Source organism: Pan troglodytes, chromosome 17, assembly GCF_028858775.2.
Source record: "Pan troglodytes isolate AG18354 chromosome 17, NHGRI_mPanTro3-v2.0_pri, whole genome shotgun sequence".
NCBI classification, from domain to species: Eukaryota; Metazoa; Chordata; class Mammalia; order Primates; family Hominidae; genus Pan; species Pan troglodytes.
The window spans coordinates 72,015,130-72,037,452 of NC_072415.2; the positions used below are offsets into that span (position 1 = coordinate 72,015,130).

At 34.9% G+C, this 22,323-nt stretch overlaps 1 pseudogene; it reads right to left on the minus strand.

Annotated features, from left to right (window-relative positions):
- LOC100610506 (ribose-5-phosphate isomerase-like) overlaps positions 1–22,323 on the minus strand; it is a 67,107-nt pseudogene that overhangs the window by 11,783 nt on the left and 33,001 nt on the right.

Consider the following 22,323-nt stretch of genomic DNA (forward strand, 5'->3'; position numbering starts at 1 on the left):
GTGAGCCAAGATCGTGCCATTGCACTCCAGCCTATACAAACAGAGTGAAACTCTGTCTCAAATATATAATAATATATGATATATAAGATATAATATATATCATATACAATATATGATATATATAAGATATAATATATATTATATATTATACAATATATAATATATTACACAATATACAATATATAATATATTATACAATATACAATATATAATATATTATACAATATACAATATATTATATATTATACAATATACAATATATTATATATTATACAATATACAATATATTATATATTATACAATATACAATATATTATATATTATACAATATACAATATATTATATATTATACAATAATATCATGTATTATATATTATACAATAATATAATGTATTCTATATTATATAATAATATAACGTATTATATATTGTATAATAATATAATGTATTATATATTATACAATAATATAATGTATTACATATTATACAATAATATATTATATATTATACAATAATGTATTATATATTATGCAATAATGTATTATATATTATACAATAATGTATTATCTATTACACAATAATGTATTATATATTATACAATAATGTATTATATATTATACAATAATATATATTATACAACAATATATTATATATTATACAACAATATATTATATATTATACAATATATTATATATTATACAACAATATATTATATATTATACCACAATATATTATATATTATTCAATAATATATTATATATTATTGAATAATATATTATATATTATACAATAATATATAATATATTATTGAATAATATATTATATATTATACAATAATATATAATATATTATTGAATAATATATTATATATTATACAATAATATATTATATATTATTGAATAATATATTATATATTTGAGACAGAGTTTCACTCTGTTTGTATAGGCTGGAGTGCAATGGCACGATCTTGGCTCACTGCAACCCCTGCCTCCCAGGTTCAAGTGATTCTCCTGCTTCAGCCTCTCAAGTAGCTGGGATGGCAGGTGGCCACCGCCATGCCCAGATAATTTTTGTATTTGTAGTAGAGACGGGGTTTCACCATGTTGGCAAGGCTGGTCTTGAACTCCTGACCTCAGGTGATGTGCTCACCTTGGCCTCCCAAAGTGCTAGGATTACAGGCATGAGCCACCACACCCAACCTCCTTCAATATTAATATATTCAATATATATAATATATATAATATATTATATATTATATATTATTGTATAATATATAATATATAAAATATTATATTATACAATAATATATATTATACAATTATATATTATATTATACAATAATATATGATATATTATACAATAATATATGATATATTATACAATAATATATGATATATTATACAATAATATATGATATATTATACAATAATATATGATATATTATACAATAATATATGATATATTATACAATCATATAATATATTATATAATAATATAATATATTATATTATACAATAATATAATATATTATATAATAATATAATATATTATATTATACAATAATATAATATATTATATTATACAATAATATAATATATTATATTATACAATAATATAATATATTATATTATACAATAATATAATATATTATATTATACAATAATATAATATAATATATTATATTATACAATAATATAATATAATATATTATATTATACTATAATATAATATATTATATTATACAATAATATAATATATGTTATACAATAATATATTATACAATGATATAATATATTACACAATAATATAATATATTACACAATAATATGTTATATATTATACAATAATATAATATATAATATATTATACAATAATATATTATATATTATACAATAATATAATATAGATTGTACAATAATATATTATATATTATACAATAATATCATATATTATACAATAATATAATATATATTATACAATGATATAGTATATATTATACAATGATATAATATATCATACAATAATATAATATATATTATACAATAATATAGTATATATTATACAATAATATAGTATATATTATACAATAATATAATATATAATATATATGATACAATAATATAATATATTATATATGATACAACAATATAATATATTATATATTATACTATAATATAATATATTATATTATTATACAATAAGATAATATATTATATATTATACAATAATATAATATATTATATATTATACAATAATATAATATATTATATATTATACAATAATATAATATATTATATATTATACAATCATAGAATATATTATATTATACAATCATAGAATATATTATATTATACAATCATAGAATATATTATATTATACAATAATATAATACATTATATATTATACAATAATATAATATATGATATATTATACAATAATATAATATATTATATATCTTACAATAATATAATATATTACATATTATACTATAATATCATATATTATATATTATACTAGAATATCATATATTATATATTATACTAGAATATATAATATATTATACAATAATATAATATATTATACTATAACATATTATATTATGCAATAATATAATATATTATACAATAATATATTATATATTATACAATAATATATAATATATCATACAATAATATAATATATTATATATTATGCAATAATATATAATATATTATACAATATAATATATTATATTATATAATAATAATTATTTTTTATAATTATAAATTATATTTTATAGATATATAAATTATAAATTATATATATAAATTATAATTTCTATATATTATATAATAATTATTATTGTATAATAATTATTATATTATACAATAACATAATATATTATATTATACAATAACATAATATATTATATTGTACAATAACATAATATATTATATTGTACAATAACATAATATATTATATTATACAATAACATAATGTATTATATTATACAATAACATAATATATTACATTATACAATAACATAATATATTACATTATACAATAACATAATATGTATTATACAATAACATAATATGTATTATACAATAACACTATATATTATACAATAACACTATATATTATACAATAACATAATATATATTATGCAATAACATAATATATATTATGCAATAACATAATATATATTATACAATAACATAATATATATTATACAATAATATAATATATATGATACAATAATATAATATATATTAAACAATAATACAATATATATTATACAATAATAGAATATATAATACAATAACATAATATATATTATACAATAACGTAATATATATTATACAATAATATAATATATAATACAATAATATAATATATATTATACAATAATATAATATATATTATACAATAATATAATATAAAGCATATATCATATATATCATATAATAATATATTAATATATGATATATAAAAGTCGATTGTTTTTATCTATATATAAAGAGATGGGAGGGGATAAATCACAAAGGAGGGAGCCAATTGCATGCTCTCCTTTCTTTCTACTAACATATAAATTACTGAACCCACTCCAGTGTCTCCCAGTTGTTGAAAATATCTGTGAAAACTGCCTCAGTGTTATAAGATCAGCAGGCCCAGCGTTTTTAAGCAATTCATCCTGTCAGCCTGTTGGAAAAGCTTTAAGTATGACACCTCCTGAAGCCCATAATTCCTTTTCTCTTATCAAAAATACTCCTTTTATTTTTCCTTTAAGGTCTTAAGAGATCAAAAAGCAAGGTGAGGGTGAAACTGGTCACCAAATAAAGATGGGTACCAGAGGTAATAGTGTTCAAACAGGAGCCTCCACTTGATGGAATAAAATCCAAAATACAAGTCAGAAATGAAACCAGACAGAAAATCAGATATGAATTATGATCTACTTCCCTGGAACTCCACTCTACCCCTGAGCAGCATTTTCTTTTCCATTGTCAGAATGTGTGTGTGTATACATGATTTTATGTAGCATAAAAATTACCACTGGGTGCATGTCTACCTAAGAAACCCAAATTTTCTACTGTAGATCAGAAAAAAAGATAGAGTGGCAATCTCTCTTGCTTTCATTGGTTACTCTGTGTCTTAACAACCTGACACCAAAATTCTATGGGCTCTTCTCCCAGCACCCCAGGAGAAGGAGGCAAGAGACAGAAGGATGTCTTTTCAAAGGACACAGCATGAGGAGCAAACAACAGGGTCTGTTGGTTCTTAAGCCCAAGATTTGCATTTAAATTCCAAAGGGATAAAATACAACAGGTCATAAAGAAAGGCATCTGGATTACAACTCCAGTCTATCACATGGCTGATGACCAGCAAGAGGTGAAGCAGTGGTTCTCAAAGTGTGGGCCCTGGAGCAACCACATAAGCAGCAGCCTCACCTGGGAAGCTGTTACAAATGCGGACTCTCAGACTACAGCCCAGGCCACTGTATTCCTCGGCTCAGGCTGCCACAACAGAATACCACACACTGGTTGGCTTAAACAACAGAATTCATTTTCTCACAGTTATGGAGGCGAGAAGTCCAAGATCAAGTTGACATCAGAGTTGGATTCTGGTAAGGGCTCTCTTCTGGGCTTGTAAACAGCTGCCTTCTCATTGTGGCCTCACATGGCCTTTGTTCTGTATGCACTTGAAGAGAGAGAGCTCTGTGGTTTCTCTTCCTCTTTTTATAAGGACAGGAATCCTATTGGATTAGGGCTTACCCTTATGGCCTCATCTGACCTTAATCACCTCCCTACAGACTCTACCTCCAGATAGCATCATATTGGGTGGTGAGAGCTTCAACATATGAATTCTGGGGGTCACATTCGGTCCATAGCACCTGCCGAATCAGAGATGCTGAGGGTGGTGCCCAGTTAAAACTGTGCTTCAGGGGATTCTGACACACCCTAAAATTTGAGAACCGCTGACCTAAAAATGAATAGATTGTTCTTGCTTTGATACCGGAGTTCTGAAGGACTGGGTTCAGTAATACGTATGTTAGTGGGAAGAAAGAAAAGCCTGCAGTCACCCATCTCCTCTGTGTTCTGCCCCACCCCAGCTCTGTCAATATTAATTAAATAAGAACACATACAGGTCATGTTCATGGAGGTTCCCATTTCTTTTTGAGTGCATTCTTTTTTAGCACTTAAACCTCTTTGAGTATTTGGACTTTAAAAGTAGGCCTATAGAACCTGCCAAAATGATCAATTGTGTTGACTTTTTTGTTGCCATGATTAAGAGTGTTTTCATAAGGATTTTTGGAAGTGTAAAAGTAATCCACACACAGTGAGAAGGGAAGAAGCCAAACCACTTAATGGAGCTAAGAAGGGCTTTTCTGCTGGGACAACTGCCATTAGAGGGGTGACCTGCAGCGTTTGCATATTAAATATGGCCATTTTGTCCCTGGCCCAGCAGTGTGAGAGAAACGGAAGTTTGGAGAGAAATACCCTGGGCCAGAGAAAAGGGCTTCTTGTTCCCAGCAGGGAAGTTTTTATGGCAGCACTTTGGCTATAAGCTATCGCTTTCTGCCTACAGCAATAGAAGCAGAATAAATAGCCTCTGCCAGCCTGGAGAACAAAACAGGAGACAAAACAAAAGAAAACAAAACTAGAAAAGAATAGAGAATATATTCCTGAAGATGGGCAAGATGAAAACAGAGAGGAGCTGTGCTCATGCATTTGAACTTGCGGTCAAGAATCCAGGATCCAGTCCATTAGGCAACCACAAAGCCTGGACTTACCCCTGGAACACAGAGAGACAAATTAAAGGGATGACATGAGCAGTACAAGGCAGGAACCCAGTTCAGCCCAATTCAATGGAAAGTGAAATAAAAGAAAACTGAGATACAACGCATTGTGAATTTTTTAAAAATCTTTTCTCCAATTGGATAATGCACAGAGATACCTGGGGAAAAAAATAAAGAAAGAAGAACAGCAGAAACAACAACAGCATCAGCTAAAGCAGTGGTTCTTGACAAGGGTAGGGGGAGAAAATCTTGACCGCCCCATGGGGACATTTGGCAATGCTTAGAGACATTTTCGGTTGTCACAACTCACTAGGGGAAGCAGGGGTGCTACTGGCATCTAGTGGGTAAGGCCAGGGCTGCTGCTTATCGTGGGACAATGCACAGGACAGCCCCCCTCAACAAAGACATAGTTGGCCCCCAATGGCAATAGTGCCAAGGCTGAGAAATCGTAAGTCAAATTATTGGAAACAGCTTTTCACATGCAAATATGGTAACACTCTGGGCCCCGCCACACAATTTTTGCTCATTCTACAAGAACCCACTCAGTTATTTCAATCTCTGGAGGACCTTCTACGGCTGTCAAAGCACTTTGCTCCCACAGTTCTCATAGCAGTTAATGTCTTGTGTTGCAATGATTCATCCATGTGCTTTTCTTTCCCACTCACATGACTCTGAGCTTCTTAAAATTAGGGCCCAAATATACTTCGTTGTAATCTTTATCATGTCGTAAATATTCAGTGATGATGGGTTGAATGGGTGAGTGAATGAATGAGTGGGAATGAATAAGTGGATAGAGACCTTTTTTTGGGAGAAGTCCATCAGTGTTAACATCCGTGATCAGCATCTTTATAGAGACTGTGTGTAGTTAGCAAGACAGGCCTACAGAAGCAACAAAATCACACTCCATGATCCAGTTCAGTTCAGGGGTTTCTACTCCAATCATGACTAAATGGGATTCTAACCACACCCTAACTCCAAGCTTTAGAATTAAGGGAAGTAACTGAAAATGAATATTATAGGTGACATACAGATTCATCAAGTCTTTACAATATGTGCAAATATCATCCATAATTTCAGCATGTTTTACATCCATGATTTCTTATTTAATTACAAAATGTCTCTTCATGATGAGTTGACAGAAACCTCCAGCCACCAGGATAAACAGTTGTCTTGGACCTGGTTGTGGCTCTGAATGTATTTATCCTAGAACCCTGTCTCCTTGAATTCTGCAGCAACAGAACCTCCCCTTTTTCTAGTGGGTGGTTGTTCCTTTTGAACAATAATATCAATAAAATTGTGCCTCTGGAGGGGTTTCTCATACGCCATCTGCATTCATGTAACTCCACACATCTCTTTACACATGATGTTGCTGTGAACATTCTAGTTCTTGTGTCCCTGCGCGCATCTCCAACTTTATTAGTCGGTCCCAAATTGCTCTCAATAGTAGTTGTAATAATTAATGTTCCTACCAGCAGTACATGAGAGTCCATATTGCTCCACCCCCTCACTAATACAGTCATGCTCATGCTTTGGTTAACAGCAGGGATGCAGGGATCCATTCTGAGAAATGCATCCTTAGGTGATTTCGCTATTGTGTGAACATCACAGAGTACACTTACACAGACCTAGATGGTGTCGCTACTACAGTCTTCGGCTAAATGGATAGTCTATTTCTCCTAGGCTACAAACCTGTACAGCATGTCACTGTACTGAATACTGCAGGCAACTGTAACACAATGCTAACTATCTGTGTATCTCACAACTGTAACACAATACTAACTATCTGTGTATCTAAACATATCCAAACATAGAAAAGGTACCGTAAAAATACACTATTATTTTCTTGTGGGACCACCGTCGTACAAATGGCCTGTCGTTGACCAAAATGTCCTTATGTGACACATGACAGTACTTAGCATCATCACACTTTAAAAATGTTTACCTTTTTGATGTGGATGAAGTGATGTCACAAGGTTGCTTTCATTTTCATTTTTCTGGTAGCAGGTTGGGGGAAGCCCCTTTTCATGATCCTCAGCCATTCTGATTTCCTTCTTTCTGTATTGCCAGGTTGTTAGGCTTTGCCCATTTTTCTATTGGAGGATCATTCTCTTGTCGATGTTTAGGATCGCTCTATAAATTCCAGCTGTTTATCTTTTATAAATATCTTCCCCTACTTTGGACTTGTTCTTTAACTTTGTGATGATGTCTTTCGTTAAACAAAAGTTTTTAGCTTTAGCATTGTAAGTCTCACTAATGTTTTTTTCTTAAGTTTGTATTTTTTATGTCTTAAGAAATTCTTTGCCATATTGAGGTCATAAAGATACTCCCCTGTATTTTCTTTTAGAAGTTTACGGATTAATTCAGGAAAAATTGCTAGCTTCATAATATTGGTTCTTTCCTTCAATAACAAGAATATCAGTCTATTTGTATCTTATTTTAAATCCTTCAGACTTGTTTTTCAATTTTTACATCAAAGGTCCTATACATCATTAGTTGGGTTTACCCCTAAGTATCTTATGTATTTGTGGCTATTGTGAATAGAGTTTTCTGGCATTTTCTGTTTGATTATTACTAATGATTTTTATATATAGATGTAGTATCTAGATGTCTTGATGAATTCTGTTATTACTTCTTCAGCTTTAACTTTAGATATTTGATTTACTGTAGAAACAATCACATCTGAAGATAATGACCATCTCTTCCTTTCTGAAACTTATATTCTTATTTGTTTTTCTTAGTTTATTCCATTGGCTAAACATTGAATAGGTACAATGATAGAACCCTTTTATTTATTTTAATGGGAATACTTCCAATTTTTACTATTAAACCTGATGTTTGATGTAGGTTTATGGAAAGGCATACTTTATCACGTCAAGGAAGTTCCCTTCTAGTACAAATTTGCTAATAATTTTTATCATGAAAGAATGTTTTATCAAACACCATTCCTGCATCTATCTAGATTATCATGTATTTTTTTCTCCTTTATTGTGTTCACGGACAAATTACATTGTTAATTTTTGTTTGATAAAACCAACCATGCAATCATGGAATAACCCCTACTTGGTCATGATGTGTTACTCTTTTATATGTTGCTAGACTTGGTTAGCTAATATTTTATTTGTGATATTTGATTTTATGTTCATAAATGAAATTGGTCCATAATTTTCCTTTTTCATTATCTGTAAAATTTTAATATCAAGGTTGTACTTGCCTCATAAAGTATATTGACGGTTGTTCCGATTTTTTCTGTTTTCTAGAAAAACTTAAGATTATTATTATTTCTTACTTGATAGTTGATAGAAATCTCAAGTAAATCCACTTGAACCTGATGTTTTCTTCATGGTAAGATTTTCATAACTAATTCAATTTCCTCAATATTCAGAAATTTTCAGCCTCTCTATATCATCATGTCAGTTTCTGCAAGTTGTATATTTCCTGGAATTTCTCCACTTGATCTAAACTTTCAAGTTTATTGTATATAATTGTTCATAATTTTGTCTTATCATTTTAATGCTTACTTCAGAGGTAATGGTGACCCTTTTTTCATTCCAAAGGACATTTGTGTGTTCCTTCTCTTTTTAAAATAGATTTCTAGCACTAGGGGATTTCAATTTTATGAGCCTTTTCAAAGCCTCAACACTTGGCTTTGCTGATCTTGTTTATTATATATTTGTTTTCTATTTCATTGATTTCTGCTTCATTGCTTTTATTTTGATTATTTTCTACTTTCTACTTTCCTTGGGTTTTCTAACTTCTTGAGATGGATGATTAGCTCTTCAATTTCAGCCTGGCTTCTTTTCTCATCCATGCTTTTAATGTTATGAATTTCATTGTAAGTATTTAGATCTTCAGCTGCATCCTGCAAGTTTTGATGTGTCATATTTTCATTATCATGCTGATCAAAATCTTTCTTCTCTGACCCATTGTTTATTTAGAAGTGTATTGTCTTATTTCTAAACATGTGGGGATGTTCTGGTAACCTTTTGATTAATCCTATTGTGGTCAGAGAACATATTCTATAAGATTTAATCCTTTGACATTTTCTTTAGCTTGGCTTTATGGCTGAATATGTGTTCGTTTTTATAAATGCTCTACATCCTTGAAAAGAGTGTACATTGTATAGTTGTTAGGAGAAATTTACTATATATGTTCATTAGATTAAACTTAATAATGCATTTTAAATATTCTATATATTTAGTTATTATAGTTATTGATTGTCATTTGGGTTTTATTTTTGCTCTGTTTATGCTATCAGTTACTGAAAAATGTAAATTTAAAGCAACCACTACAATTATAGATTTGTCTATGATTTTTTAGTTTTTTCAAATTTTACTTTGTATATTGATACCATATTAACAGTTATACACAAATTTAGAATGATCATATCCTTGAGGTGTATTAAACCATTATCATTATGAAGCATCCCTCTATTTCTCCAGTATTATTTTTTGCTTTAAAATTTACTTTGTATGATATGAACATAGTTATGCCAGGATTTAAAATTTAGCATTTGATTGATTTATTTTTCCATTTGTATTCTCTTGGGTCTCTTGAAAGCAGCTAATAGTTGGTTTTCATTTTTATGCCCCATTTGCTAAACTTTGTCTCTTAGTGAAAACATTTAGTCCAGTCTATGTACTGATTACAGATATAAAACTTTAAACCTTATTATGGGCTATGATTGATTCTGCCTCTCCCACATTTCTATTTTACCTTTACTTGCCTTCTTAATTGATTTTAAAAAAATTTATTATGGTAAAATGTACATCACATAAAATGTACCATATTCACTATTTTTAAGTGCACATTTCAGTGGCATTAAGTGCATGCACAATGTTGCACAACCATCACCATGATCTATTTCCAGAAACTTCTTATAATCCCAAACAGAAACTATGAGCCCACTGATTATTTTTTATTTCACTTTTTTTCTACTTTGGAAACTGTACACTCTCTTACTAATCTATTGAAAGTATCATAGATCGCAGCGTGTATCTTTTTTAACTTTTATCTTAAGTTCAGGGGCACATGGGCAGGTTTGTTATATAGGTAAACTCATGTCACAGGGATTGTTATATAGACTATTTCATCACCCAGGAATTAAGCATAGCAGCCATTCGTTATTTTTCCTGATCCTCTTCCTCCTCCCACCCTCCACCCTTCTGTAAGCCCCAGTGTGTGTTGTTCCCCTCTAAGTGTCCACGTGCTTTCATCACTTAGCTCCCACTCGTAAGTGAGAACATGGGGTATTTGGTTTTCTGTTCCTGCATTAGTTTGCTAAGGATAATGGGGCATGCATCCTTAATCTATCAAAATTAGAATGTTAATTCGTACTCATATTTTATTCCTGGACAATGCAAAGACCTTACAACACTTTAGCTACACTTAACCATATTTGCTTCCTATGCTTATTGTTTTGCATTTTAATTCTATATATATTTGAAACCTTTTAAATGGCATCATTATTATATACAGTCAACACTCATTTAGCTTTACCTATATATTTGCCTTTTTATTGCTTTTTATTCAGCCCTGCATCTCTGAGCTGTGATCTGGGATCATATTCATTCATTCATTCATTCATTTACTTTTTGAGATGGAGTTCGCTCTGTCACCCAGGCTGGAGTGCAGTGGTACGATCTCGGCTCACTGCAAGCTCCGCCTCCCAGGTTCAAGCAATTCTGTCTCAGCCTCCCAAGTAGCTGGGACTACAGGCGTGTGCCACCACGGCTGGCTAATTTTTTGTATTTTTAGTAGAGACAGGGTTTCACCGTGTTAGCCAGGATTATCTCGATCTCCTGACCTCATGATCTGCCTGCCTCAGTCTCCCAAAGTGCTGGGATTACAGGTGTGAGCCACCGCACCCGGCCCATATTCCTATATTTAAAAAATACTTTTTAATACTTGCATTAGTGTGGTTTCATTGGTAACAAATTCACTCACTTTGTGTTTGCCTGAAAATGTCTTTATCACATTCATTGCTAAAGGATATTTTTCCTGTGTATAGAATACTAGGTTGGAGATTATTTTCTTTCAACACATTGAAGATATTTCATTATCTTCTGGCTTTGGTTATTTCTGCTGAGAAATCTCTTGTTTTATTTTGCATCTTTGAAGCTAATTTGTAGTTTCTTTCCCCAACCCCACCACTCCCAGCTGCTTTTAAGACTCTCCTGCTGTCTTCAGTTCCTTTGAGTTTTCTGCTTACCAACATGTTTCTCTGCTTCATTTTCTGTTCTTTCCCACCTTTTGTCAGATTTTGTTTTCTCACATGGAAGGCCATGCACAGGCCTGACCATGGAAAACCCTGAAACTGACATGCATGGGAATGAACTAGATCCTGCCTCACAGGGACTGATACAGTAGGTTGCAAAATCTGTGATGTAGATTCAAGAAGAGAGAGAGAGAGAGAGCGCGTGCAATTGCCTAAGTACAACTCAGCAAGATTTCAGTTTCCAAATCTTTCCGTCAAACCTGAGTGATGTGGTTGCTGAACAGCAGCATCAGGGCCTACCTACAGAAGAAAATAAACAAATAAATAAAACCTGGCATTTACTCAGCCAAAGCTTCTAAAACCTGATAAATTCTGCACCTCCTGAGGACTGCATACCATCTTCATCACTCTCAGTGCTTCTCTGTTAGGGAAAAACAGAAAGACTGGGAAAGCCCCATTCACTGAGGCATATCCTGCAGCTATTTTCTTCCCAAAAAACTGCTGTGATAGAATATAAAATTGATCAGCTTGACCTTCATCTTTAAACTCCGCCCCAGTGTTCTTGGACCTGAGTTTTTTCTATACAATTCGCTAATATACAATTTCTTAAATTGTAAACATTTTACATAACATTAATATTAACAATATTCTAAACGTACAATTTTTTCCAACATGCATTTTTTTCCCATACAATTTTCTTTTTCTTTTTCTTTTTTGAGACACAGTCTTGCTCTGTCGCCCAGGCTGGATTGCAATGGTGCAATCTTGGCTTACTGCAACCTCTGCCTCCCAGGCTCAAGCGATCCTCCCCGCTCAGCCTCTGGAGTAGCTGGGACCACAGCTGCACACCACCATGTCTGGCTAATGTTTTTATTTTTGGTAGAGATGGGGTTTCATCATGTTGCCCAGGCTGCTCTCTAACTTCTAATCTCAAGCGATCTACCTGCCTTGGCCTCCCAAAGTGCTGGGATTACAGGAGTGAGCCACTGTGCCTGGCCTCCCACACAATTTTCTAACATAGCTAAAAGATAATCAATGTTTTCATCACCCTCCCAAGTACAAGAACTTTAGCACACTTTGTAATTGAACACCCTTTCTCATTATGTAATTGTTCACTAGTTTTACAATTTTGCTTTTTTTTTAGTATTTTAAGTTAATTTTAAACAAGAGTTAAATTTGATGATACATTTTAACCATTTCCAGACTCCCCATTATTTCCTTTTCTTAAATGTTTAAATTTTTGTGGGTACATAGTAGGTGTATATGTTCATGGGGTGCATGAGATGTTTTGATATGGGCATGCAATGCATGATAATCACATCATCGAGAATGGGGTACTCATCCCCTCAAGCAGTTATTTGTCCTTTGTGTTACAAACAATCTAATTAAACTCTTTTAGTTATTTAAAAATGTACAATTAAGTTATTATTGGCAATGCACAGTGGCTCATGCCTGTAATCTCATCACTTTGGGAGGCCAAGGTGGGCAGATCACTTGAGGTCAGGAGTTCGAGACCAGCCTGGCCAACATGGTGAAACCCCATCTCTACTGAAATACAAAAATTAGCAGGGCATGGTGGCATCTCAGCTACTCAGGAGGCTGAGGCAGGAGAATCACTCGAACTGGGAGGCAGAGGTTGCATTGAGCCAAGATCGTGCCACTGCACTTCATTCTGGGTGACAGAACAAGACCCCGTATCAAAAAAAAAAAAAAAAAAAAAAAGTTGTTATTGACTATAGTCATCCCATTGTGCTATCGAATCGTAGGTCTTATTCGTTCTTCCTCAGTATTTTTTTGTACCCATTAACCATCCTCACCTAACCCTAGCCCCCCATACCCTTCCCAGGCTCTGAAAACCATCATTTTCCTCATTATTTCCTTCATCCCTGATTTCCCTGGGAGTTCTAATTTCTTCTTGCTGAGTACTTATTTTAATAGTTATTTTATTGAGAAATTATAAGTAGGAAGTTATAAACTTTTATGTCAGAAAATGTCTTTATTTGACCCTTACTCTTAGAAGATAATTGATCTGGCTTAAAATTTCTAGTTGCAAGTATTTTTCCTTAACACTTTGCTTCTGGGTTCTATTGTGGCTAATGAGAAGTCAGCTGTCAGCCTGAGAGTCATTTCCTCTTAGACACAATATTAGTTCATTTTGTGTTGCTATAAAAGAATACCTGAGACTAGGTAATTTATAAAGAAAAGATGTTTATTTAGCTCATGGTTATGTAGACTGGGAAGTTCAAGGGCTGTGGCTTCTGGTTAGGATTTCATGTTGTCATAAAGTGGCGAAGGTCAAAGGGGGAAGCGGACACGTTTGAAGAGGGAAAACCCCATGGGCATCCTGGCTTTATAACAACTTACTCTCAAGGGAACTAAGCCATCTCCCTGACAACTAATCCAGTCTTGCCAGAGTGAAAACTCACTTTTTACTGCAAGAACAGCACCAAGTCATTCATGAAGGATCTGCCCCCATCACTGAAACACTTCCTACCAGGCCCCACCTCCCAACACTGACACACTGGAGAGCAAATTCCAACATGAGTTTTGGTGGAAACAAACCAAACCATAGCAGGTACTCAGTCTTCTCTCACCGAAGATTTTTAAGATTTCCCTTATTCTCGATCCTCTATAGTCTCACTGGGTGAGGATTTATCATTATCTTACAGCTTGGTGTTGAGAGTGCACTTTGAATTATCCCTGCTTTTCTTTAGCGTCCTAGTAATTACTTGCTCCTTCTTCCCCTAGAAAGGGGGTTCTGCAAATTTTTTCTCTAAAGGGCTAGATAGTAAATATTAGGCTTTGTAGTCCATATACAGTCCCAGACACATATCCTTCATTTTCTTTTTTTTAACAACTTTTTAAAAGTGAGAAAAAATAATTAGCTCACAGGTTGTAAAAAGTTTGCTAACTCTCACCGTAGAATTCTGGCCACTACTTCCCAGTCTCTATCACACATTGTGGCTAGCCTTTATCTCCTTCCTAGTCAACCCAGCTTTCAGCTTTCCACTCAAGATACCCACACACACAATGCACATGCATATACGTGCTACCAAGCATATTATGCTTCATAGGAGTTTGTTCAAATCATTTGAAACTCAAAGTATCTGCAGTAATGTAATCCTGACACCTATATCTGTGATTTTGGAAGAGTCCTACAGGGGGATATTTTCCTTGGTGGAAACAGTCTTGGCCTATTGCAATATTTCTCATATACACTCATATCTGAAACAGAAGTTCCATAAAATAGTACTCACTCTTTTGAACCCTAAATGTTCAAACAGGGAAAACCTAAGGGGCATCCTGGCTTTATGAGAAACAAATTTATTCCTCAAAGTACTGAAGACTGGGAGTCAAAGAACAGGGCACTGAAAGATTTGGTGTCTGGTAAGGACCTGCTTCGTGGTTCATAGACGGCATCTTCTAGTCGTATCCTCACATGGCGAAAGGGGTGAGGGAGCTCTCTAGGATCTTTTTTATAAGACCCCTGTATTCGTCTGTTTTCACACTGCTATAGAGAAATACCTGAGACTGGGTAATTTATAAAGGAAAGAAGTTTAATTGACTTACAGTTCCACATAGCTGAGGAGGCCTCAGGAAACATACAATCATGGTAGAAGGTGAAGGGGAAGCAAAATACATCTTACATGGCAGCAGGAGGTGGGGGAGGAGGAAGTGCCACACTTTTAAACCATCAGATCTTGTGAGAACTCACTCACTATCACCAGAACATCATGGGGGGAACCGCCCCCATGATCCAATCACCGCCCACCAGGTCCCTCCCTAGCACATGGGGATTACAACTCGAGATGAGATTTGGGTGGGAACATACAGCCAAACCATATCAGCCCCTAACCCCACTCATGACCTCAGAATCTCCCAAAGGCCCCACCTCCAAATACCATCACACTGGGGAGTAGGTTTTAACATATGAATTTTGGGGGGACATAAACATTCAATCTATAGCAGTGGTCCACTAATCAGTAGTTGTTTTCGTTTAAAAAACACTGGTCTATGGTATTCTTTTTAGAACATTGAGAGTTAAGAAGAGTTTTGTGTGCTGGTCTGGGACTCTAGCCATCATTTACAACACTGTTTCATTGGGAAAATACATTCTTATGTCCAAACAGCTAGATTAGAATTCAATTTGCAGAACTCAATCCGTCTGTAAACTGGGGACTGCCAAGGTCTAAATCAGGAACATTTTTATATTAGGAGTTCACTTAGAAGAAAAACAAGGAAAAGCTGACAACCAGCCTTCCTAAAGTAATTCCAATACACTTGCCTACTTGGGAATAGAGCTTACTGGGAAGTAGTCAACCTTAGCATTTATGTAACTTCTTTTCCCTTTGCAAAAGGGCTTAATTTGAATTTCTGAAGACAGCACACTGGCAATTCATTTTCCCCATAACACATGGATTGGAAGCTACTTTAATGTAATTGCTACAAAATATAATTCTGCAGTTGCCTGAAGGGCTTTCTAAAATCCACCAGTTTTTGTTCCTACAGTTCCAGATGTGTTTTAGACAAAACCTTTCCCATTCTTCCCGGTCATGATGGAAAGAGTCAGGCATTTGAGGAAATATTTCCTCATGCACCCACGTTCATCACAGTGACCTTCAGGAACTTTTAGAATGTTATTAGGAATGACAGAGCCTGGCCTTATTTTTAGGGATTTTAAAACATTTTAAATCTATTTTATGACAACAGTTTGAACAACAGTCTAACCCAGTGAACTCTAAACCATGCCCATATCAGTAGTTATCCCCAGACTTATTTCAGAGACCCATAAATTAATCATTTAATACAATTATTTCAGAAAATATTTAGGTTTGAAAGTACATGGGTGTACCCTACTGATACATTTTGGCTGTGTCCCCACCCAAGTCTCATCTTGAATTGTAGCTCCCATAATCCCCATGTGTCATGGGAAGGACCCTATGGGAGATCATTGAATCATGGGGGTGGTTACCTCCATGGTGTTCTTGTGATAGTGAGTGAGTTCTTATGTGATCTGATGGTTTTATAAGGGGCCTTCCCCGACTTTACTCTACACCTCTCTTTGCTGCCACCAGTTGGTGGCAGCAACTGGGGAGTGCTGGCCTGGTGAAGAAGGATGTGTTTGCCTCCCTTTCCAACATGATTGTAAGTTTCCTGAGGCCTCCCCAGCCCTGCGGAACTATGAGTCAAGTAAACCTCTTTCCTTTATAAATTACCCAGTCTCGGGTATCTCTTCATAGCAGCGTGAGAACGGACTAATACACCTACCAATTTGTATTACTTTTTAAATGGTGAAATGGTACTGTCATCATTTACTTTTTTCTACCCCTCAAAAATAAAAAATAAATATCTCTTTAAGATAGTAAATGCAAGGATATATATATATTCTCTGTTTGGGGTTGCAACACTGAGAGATGCAAATCTACTGCTTGCCCATGAGCTGATGGATAATCCAGAAGGCTCTAAGCAAAATCCAAGGCCTCGCCTCAACGAGTCCATATGCTTTAAATGTCCAAAAACTATATTTATTTCTGTCTTCTGTCCCAAGTCACTCTTGTGAGAAAGCAGTGAAAGATCCATGTATGATATGAGTGGTGCAAAGGAAATGTTCCAAGCATCTAAAATCCTCCTCTTGTTACTTTGCTAGACTTTTAGCATTTTAGACTGTGACTTTCTGTGAGTTTCCTAACTTGTCTATAAGCCTCGGTTTCATCATCTATAAATTAGAAATCAATGTATTCATATACGATGCATTTATATCTGATGGGGCTCTAAGAGGATTCAACTAGCTGATATCTGGGAAGTGCTTATAATAGTGTCTGGCACACTCTAAGCCACTCAATAAATGTTAGTTTATTCCCTTAATATTTTGTTGTTGTTGTTCCAGATTCTAATTTTAAAATAAAATTTCAAAAAAGAATTTTGGGGGGCATCTAGTTCCAGATGGGGGACTGAGCACTGGTATTTGCTCACCATCCCTCACTCTGACCCTTTCTACCCCACTTCCCACTACATTAGAGATCCCAATCACATGGGAGCAAATCCATAGGAGCAAAGAGAATGGGAGAGAGACCCTTACTGGACACTGTGGTGAAGGAAAGACTGCTCTGACTAGTGAAGAGCCTCACCAGACCCCAGGATCACAAGAAGGTGAACTGGGCATCAACCAAGAGCATACAAAGGGAAGCATTGGCTAGGAACAGTCTTCTATGATTGGCAAAAAGAGTCATGACTTTGCATCTGCAATAAAGTATGATTATCCTAGCACACAGTGTAAAAACAGATTATTGACCAGGCACAGTGTGGCTCCTGCCTATAATTCCAGCACTTTGGGAGGTCGAGATGGGCAGATTGCTTGAGCCCAGGAGTTTAAGACCAGCCTGGGCAATATGGCAAGACTTCATCTCTACCCAAAGTACAAAAATTAGCCGGGCGTGGTGGCAAAGGCTTATAGTCCCAGGTACCCAGATGACTGAGGCTGAAGGATCACCTAAGCCTGGGAGGTCATTGCATCACTATGCTCCAGTCTGGGTGACAGAGTGAAACCTGTCTCAAAAGAAAAGAAAAAAAGATTATTGATGTCCAAACTTTAAGAATTCACCCATGAAAGATTTCAATATAATTTTAGAACAAAATGCAGTGTTACAAATCTTGACTTGCAGGTTATATAGTACATTAAATAGAGTGGGGGCTGTGGTGCTAGGCAGTCTACATTTAAATCCCATCTCCATCTCACTGAGAGGACCCTGAAGACTGAAGGAAGTGAGGCATGTGCACATCTGGAGAAAATGTATTCCAGGCAGTGGGAACAAGAAGTACCAGGGACTTAAGGCAGGAGTAAACCTGGTGTGTTTGAGGAGCAGGCCTGTTTCTCAGCGGGAGAGAGGGATAATTTCTAAGGTCAGAGAGTGCCATGATTTACATGATTGTCCCCCTCCAAAACTAATGTTGAAGCTTAATTCCTAACGTGGCAGTATTGAGAAGTGAGGCCTTTAAGTGGTCATTGAATCACGAGGGCTCTGCCCTTGTGAACGGAATCCATTCATGGAATAGTGGGTTAATGGATTAATGGGTTGCCACAGGAATGGGATTGGTGTTTCTATAAGAAGGGGAAGAGACACGTGAGCTAGCGTGCTCAGCCTCCGCATCATCTGATGCTTTGTGTGGCCTCAGGACTTTGCAAAGAGTCTCCACCTGTAAGAAGGCTCTCACCTGATACACCCCTCAACCCTGGACTTCTCAGCCTCCATAACTATAAGAAATAAATCCCTTTTCTTTATAAATTACCTAGTTTCAGGTATTTTGTTATAAGCAACAGAAAATGGACTAATACAGAGAATATCTAGTAAAGAATCTAACCCTGCCCAAAAAAGAGACCTGGCCTTTGCCTTTGACTTCTGAGAGGTCATCCCTAAGCCTTTGGAATGTCATGCCTGATAGTAGTGTCTTTCTTTGTCTATGGTCTTGGGCCAAGGAACAATGTGGTTGGGCAATGGGGATGCTTTGGGTCATGTGGTATGAGCTTGACCTCCTGAAGGGCTGGAACCAGATCAGCCACATGGGCAGTCAACTGTGCCTATGTGGTGGAGACCCAATAAACACACTGAACACCAAGGCTAATGTGAGCATCCCTGCTGGCAATACTTTGTGCATATTGTCACATATCGGGAGGATAAGGCTGTCCAGACTTTATTAGGAGAGGACAACACGAAGCTCTGCATTTGGGACCCTCCAGTATTTCTGCCCTGTGTCTCTCTTCCTTTGGCTGATTTTAATCTGTATCCTTTCCTGTAATAAACTGTAACTCTGAATGTATCAGTTTTCAGTGAGTTTCGTGAGTCCTTCTAGTGAATTATCCAAACTGAGGGTGGTTTTGGAAAGTTTCCAAATTTGCAATTTGGTGTCAGAGTGAGACTGGACTTATATGGCCTGGCTTCCTCTAACTGTAGAATTATCTAAACTCCTGCAGAGAGGCAACAAGAAACCAGGTCATGTAGGGCCTTGCAGGGCATAATAAAGATTTTGGCTATTATTTTAAGAAAGATGAACCACTAGAAGTATCTGGGAAGTATCTGGGAAGAGGAAGGACTTGATATAACTAGAAGTGAACCACTAGAAGTATCTGGGAAGAGGAAGGACTTGATATAACTGAGATGTTAACAGGTCATTCTGGCTGCTGCATTGAGAAGATATTGAAAGTAATTAAGGTGATAACTGAAGGCAACTGAAGCAAAAAGCTATTTAGGAGGCCCATGCAATGATCGGAGGGAGAGATGATGGTGGCTGGGACCCACGGGTAGAGGTGAGGAATGGAAAGAAGAAGTCAAATGCTGGATATAAAGGTAGACCCAAAAGGCCTTGCTTCCAGATAGTCAAGGATAATGACAAGACTTTTGGCCTAAGTAACAGTAAGGATGGAGTTTCCATCATCTGAGATGAAGTAGACTGAGGGAAGAGCCAGTTTTCCATGACGTCAAGATCTCAGGTTAGGATATGTTAAGTTTGAGATGTTTATTATATATACAGTTGGAGATGGCAGGTAGGTAATAGGATAATTGAGTCTGAAATACAGGGGAAAGACAGGCTGGCAATATTAACTTGGCAGGCATCAATCTACAGGTGATATTTAAAGCTGTGGAACTGTAGGAGGCCACCTATGCAGAAAGTATAGAATTAAAAAGAAAAGGCCTGAGAACTGAGTCCCTGGGCATATCAATATCCAGAGGTCAGAAAGTTGAGAAGCAATCATCAATCAAAGTCATACTCACTTCCTAAGGTGTACTTGTAGCCATTAGAAAAACTAAAATAACATCAACACGAGACAGAGATAAGTAAATAAGCAATATTATTGATACATCAAGAAGTAGTATATTATTTAAACACATTCAAGGAGCCACCAGAATAACTAAAAATGAGAACTGTTAGAAGTGTTCGACTCTAGGAAATTGGCCTGGATGTGGAGTGGAAGGACTTTCACACTTTATTGTGAAATCTTCTGCATAACAACAACAAAATCCATGTGTGTGTAATTTTACTATGGTAAAAGGGAAATGAAATTAAACATTCTCCAGGTAGGAAAAATGGGTTTTCTGTGATGAAAGTAATCGTTACATAATTTGTGTAATCTATATGCTGCTGAAGTAATTCAACAGCAAATATTCCCCAGGTGGAATCTTCACCTTTGAAATTTTACATAACCCTGAAAATGCTTCTCCATATTTCTGCTATGTCCCTGGGAAACAGATTATACAAAGTAGAAACAATTATGGAACAACTCCGCAATTGCCACATTTTCTGCTCAAAAGGACTTAGTCTCTCCAGACTTCCAGAAACCACAGATTTTGGTCTCAGTACAGCTGACCCAGACACTCAAGCAAAAAAAGTTAAAGAGGTGCAAATTAAGAATGGGAGAAGAGGAAAGGGTTTTTTAAGTCTTTTGGGTTCATAGTGCCTATATAAGATCATAAGAAGAAAACAACCATATTAGCTATGATTAACTATAAGGCATTGGCCAGGCACAGTCAGTGGCTCACACCTGTAATCCCAGCACTTTGGGAGGCTGAGGCAGGAGAATCGCTTGAGCCCAGGATTTTAAGACCAGTCTGGGCAACCTAGACTCTGTCTCTACAGTAACTTAAAAAATAATAATAATAATGAGCTGGGTGTGGTGGCACACACCTGTGGTCCCAGTGACCAGGGAGGCTGAGATAAGAGGATCACTTGAGCCCAGGAGGTCGAGGCTGTGGTGAGTTGTGAACTTGCCACTGTGCTTCAGCCTTGGCAACAGAGCGAGACCCTGTCTCAAAAAATCAAATAAACAAACAATGAGACATTGTCACACAAACCCAGCAGCACTCAAGAAGTCAGTGTGGCTTCTAGAGGCTGCTCATCACACAAGTGTAATAGTTTTATAGAATATACAAAAAAGCAGGTGCATTAATATGCTAACAATTAACCAGAAAATCCCTTTAGCATTAGCTAGGAGTCAAGCTAGGTTTTCCCTTTCAATTCAGATCTGAAGATCTAGTTGTCAAATAAGCAACAAAATGCCAAACACCAAGTTCAGAATCGTGGTTAGAAAAGATCAGATAGAAATCTTCCAGATAGAGATAGAAAAGGCAAGAAGGTTGATGCAATGATATGGTCAATATTCCAGCTCTTAGGTAGCAGGTTCACAGGAATATATATTACTATATATGTCATAATTTTATATATAATATGTATTATTTTGTATTTATCGCATGTTACATAAAAATATTTTAATTTTGATTTTTATTATAAATTGATAATTTATAATTGTATGTATGTACAAAATGAGTAAAAAGTGATATTAT